At 43.6% G+C, this 4,409-nt stretch overlaps 1 long non-coding RNA gene across 1 annotated transcript; it reads right to left on the bottom strand.

Annotated features, from left to right (window-relative positions):
* Positions 1 to 436: 436 nt before the first annotated feature.
* LOC146205208 (uncharacterized) lies at positions 437 to 3,827 on the bottom strand. The gene is made up of 3 exons (XR_014704159.1): positions 3,555 to 3,827; positions 3,312 to 3,472; positions 437 to 1,778 (listed from the first exon to the last, which is right to left on the bottom strand). It is a non-coding gene; the product is annotated as an uncharacterized LOC146205208 (long non-coding RNA).
* Positions 3,828 to 4,409: the final 582 nt, after the last annotated feature.

Below are 4,409 nucleotides of genomic sequence, written 5' to 3'. Positions count from 1 at the left end.
TTAACTCAACATCATGCAGGTTCTAGCGCAGATGTTTTCATGCAAACTACGGGTATCATCAACGAAGGAGGCTTTATTTACTATACATACCTTTTCAGCACGCTGTTTTATGACTGGTTAAAGTCTGGTACATTTCAAAGTATAAGGCACATATTATTGTATGTATGCATGTCTACAGATTGCAGATTATGCTGGCTTGCTTCTGAATGAGACTGCAAAATGTTGAAAACAGTGGCCACCTTTCAAAGCAGCTTTTGCAGAAAACGGTTTGATTTTTCTATATTCCCCATGAGCCAGTATTTTTCGAGGCCGTGTAAAGGTGAACGCGGCAACTAGAAAATCTAGGTTTGTCAGTGCCACAAGGACCACAACATTGTAGTACATTTGGGCATTATCTAGTGTTACCAAATGAGTGTTAGAGACATGTTGCTTTCAAAATAATTTATTGGTTGGCCGCAGGTTCATCAGTGCATACAAAATTTTTAGGCTAGAAGGAAGTTGACCTAGAACAAGACATCTTTTATTCACGCTTCTTTGCTGTCTTCCTCTCTCCTAAATATACAAATGTGTATATACAGCTTCACAATCATGATGTGTTGAGGTCAGTGCTCAATAAAAAAAAAATGCATCCGACAAAGGTATAGTTAGAGATTGAGTACACAAAATTCATTCTAAGTGAGCCTATATATGTCTTGTAGATTCCAAGGGAAGGCAAGTATAGCAGGGGGCAGCAGAAACTCAGGCAGGCAGATAAAAAGTTTGCGGGGATCAGATGGATGCAGCTGACAGAGGATCGGGTTATTTGGATAGATATGGAAGAGACATCTATACAAGCAGGTATATACACAACTGCATAATTATGATGCATTTGTGGTCAGTACTAAAAAAAATTCCACCCATCAAAGGTATAGGTGGGGAGTGAGTACACAAAATTCATTCTAAGTGAGCCTATATGTCTTGTAGATTCCAGGGGAAGGCAAGCGTAGCAGGGGGCGGCAGAAACTCGGGCAAGCAGATGAAATTAGGAAGTTTGCGAGAATCATGCACCTGGCACAGTATCGGGTTATTCGGATGGATATGGGAGAAGCATTTGCCCAGCAGTGGGTGCAGTCAGGCTAGTGGTATCAACAAGACTAACAACTGGATGAGTTGGTACTGATTCATTTTAAAACCAGCCAGAAGACGAAACACGTGAGAGGAGCACAAGACAAAGTTTGACTAACAACTGAAATGTTACTGAAGGAAAGAGGCAAAAGAAGATTCGCACAGAAATGCACGTGCACGAAAAAACCCCAAAGCAGTGAAAGCGTGGAAAGCAGAAAGGGTCTAAAAAATCAAAATCTAAAAAAAGCAAATTCCTTATGGTCAAGAACCACTCGTTACAAAAGGGAAGCCACAGATCCAAGTCCAAAGGCACACTATACTGCAAAGGCTAAGGACGTGTGTGTGGCTAAGAAATCGGTCAACAGTCTTTTGGGGCCTTTTTTACATGTGCATCTCTGTGCAAGTCTTCTTTTGCCTCTATCCTTTAGTAAAATTCCAGTTATTAGTCCAGCTGTCCTGCAATTCTCTCTTCTCATATTTTCCGGCTTGTTTCAGAATGAATAAGGTGATGACTCTACAAACCTTGCACAAACTGGAAACCAGTGTAACTGTCAGATGGAAACCTTTCCCTTATTTGGCTTGCATTACAAATAGGGAGGACTTTACTGTGATGTCTGCCGAGGCATCCCCAAAGCCAGTGCGCAAGCTGGCTGTAGCAGATGTAGTGGTGCCTCCTGTTGACAAGAGAAAAAGCAATATTCACTTTTCAGCATAGCAAAATGAAAATATGATTTAGGTCTTTTACAAATTTGAAAGTTATTCATGCATCTGTACAATTAATTCCCGTCTAACAGAAGCTGTACAGTGTAACTTTCACTGTCAATTTATTCTCCCTGGAAGTATGGCAAACTTTGAATTCTGCTGCAGGTGATTGAGAGAGAATGAGACCCACCCAATATTAGAACTCCAGTGCAATCACAATTTGCTACTGCAGCAAAATAATGCCTCAAGGCAATGCAGCTTTTGACTGACAAAACCTGGTAGTCGTCTTACACCCTCTATACTAGTGTTGTGGCCGATGTCAATGTCCACGCTGATATCATCCGCATAGCACGAAGATGTTAAGTATGCGACTTATGCATTAAGCAGCTCTGTGCATGGAGTCATTCTATTCGAAGGAGCCATAAACTACAAGTGCACTTCTGTCAACAGCTCTCAGTTGTTTTCCCACAACACGGCACGTGCCAAACTTTCTGCAAGTGCCGCAAAACTACTCTATAACTTCATTTGCTAACTGTAAAATTTCCAACACTTACTCAAACTGTGGAAATTTCGGTGTACTGGCCTTTGGGAGAACGTCTTTCTTTTTTTTTTTTTTTTTGGTTGTTACATTTCAGCACATATAAAATGTCAGTGTCAAAGCATTTTGGAGAGGTTTACTGTGTGCAGGTGTTGATGATGGTATCAGTGAAGTCAATTTTTTTAATTATATTTGCACACTATACAACACTCACCTAATGCAAGTGGGTAAAAAAAAAACTAGCAAATAAAACTTTGAGTGCTGGTATGGTGATTGTTCTGGCAGCAAGTGGGGACAGGCTATAACAAGAATTGTTGGGCTAGTTAGTGATCGTCTGCAGAAGCCAGTCCTGCTCTGTGTGTTTTTCTCTTCTGTGTCGTTTTTTAGTGCATTTTCCCACGGCTTCCGCAGGAGACAGGCTACTTCACTGCATGCAATTTCACTTAGCACAGAGTCCTCCGAAATGAGATTGCTTTTGTACTTATTTACTGCATTTCTTGTGGCATTCCTTATGTATTTATGTTTTGAAGTGCTGCACTTGCTGAAGGTCATACCTGGCTAATAAAACAAGCAAATGTGTCCGGACAGCATCCCCCCCCCGTTACTTCACATCAATGTGCATGCCCTTTTCATTTAGCAAGTTCACACTATCAGATGATGCGTGTTTTCTCATTTACTCGTGCATGGAATTAAGCAAACCAGTAATTTGCATGGTGAAACGTCATGCTCATGCGCTTCTACGAAAACAAGAAAAATATGAAAACCAGCGATGTGTTCGCGCTAACGTGGCGCAATATCAACACTGTAGACAGTGTAGATGATCGCAGGTAAGTAACGTTAAAGGGGAAGCTTTATTTTATTAACACTGCCTTCCGCAATAGATTTCATTACAGCATTTCTTGCTCGAGAAAATGAAAAACAGGTGCCGCTTGTTCAAGTTATGTCGCCTTTCGCTCAAGGTTCTTACCTTGTGTTCTCGACTAGCAGTCCATGATCAAGAAGCATTTGGAGTAAATGCGGATGATCTGCAACACCCAGACGGCTGCTTCAACTACGTAGTCGCCGCCGGGATCTCGCCAGATGCTCTCAAGAGCAGTCGGCATCGGCACGCACCGCCCGCAGCTGCACCTGTTCGAAAGCTTCGGTTAGCGATTGCGCACTCTCGCAACGGTCAAACGTAGGCTAGGCTGCAAGACTCGGACATACATACCAATGCGTAGTTCCGAAACGGCTGGGATCGGGAGGCTGACGGTCGGGGCTTCTGCAAGCCGGAGTTGTGCCGCGGTTAACGCGGCCTCTCGACACAAGTGTTACTGTACCGGTCGCTCGCAGGGTCCATCTTCGCCGACCTGGCACCCGAAAAGTTGCGTCGGCGTAAGGCTCAAAGCCCACGATGTAACCATGTTTTAACAGTAGCGACTATATTCTAGTTCACTATAGCAGCACAGCGACGCTGGAACCCACGGAGGAACCTAGGCGTCGGCCATATTAAAAAACCCTGTGTGAGCGTAGAGTAGGGCACAATTAGAACCTCTAAGATACACCGAGCTTGGTCAACTTTGGCTCAGCAGTCTCCGGCAACGGGAGCTTCTCATTGGCTTAGCGCTATGACGTATCTGTTGAGTTGAGGAGGACGCGCGCTAGGAAACCGAAATTCTGTTTTTGTCGCTATTAAATCAACGCGGGCGATGAAACAAATCGAGGTATATTATATGATGCAGGACAAGGATTCCATTTAACTAAGCCGTGCAAAATTTCCGGAAAACGTTTCACGACCCCTTTAAGTTGAGGGCAACGTAGAGGGCTATGGAACGAAAAATGGTAGGGGTAACATTAAGAGATCGGAAGCGTGCAGAGTGGATCAGAGAAATATTACTGACATTCTAGTGGAAATTAAGACGAAATGGGCATGGGTAGGACATGTAGTACGAAGAGAGGATAACCGATGGTCGCTTAGGACAACAAACTGGATTCCAAGGGAAGGGAAACGTAGCAGGGGGCGGCAGAAACTTAGGTGGGCGGATGAGGTTAAGAAGTTCGCAGGGGTCAAGTGTATGCAGCTAGC

The sequence above is a fragment of the Amblyomma maculatum genome, chromosome 1, assembly GCF_055883805.1.
Source record: "Amblyomma maculatum isolate TAMU_Amacu chromosome 1, ASM5588380v1, whole genome shotgun sequence".
NCBI classification, from domain to species: Eukaryota; Metazoa; Arthropoda; class Arachnida; order Ixodida; family Ixodidae; genus Amblyomma; species Amblyomma maculatum.
This window is presented reverse-complemented; position numbering and strand designations above follow the sequence as displayed.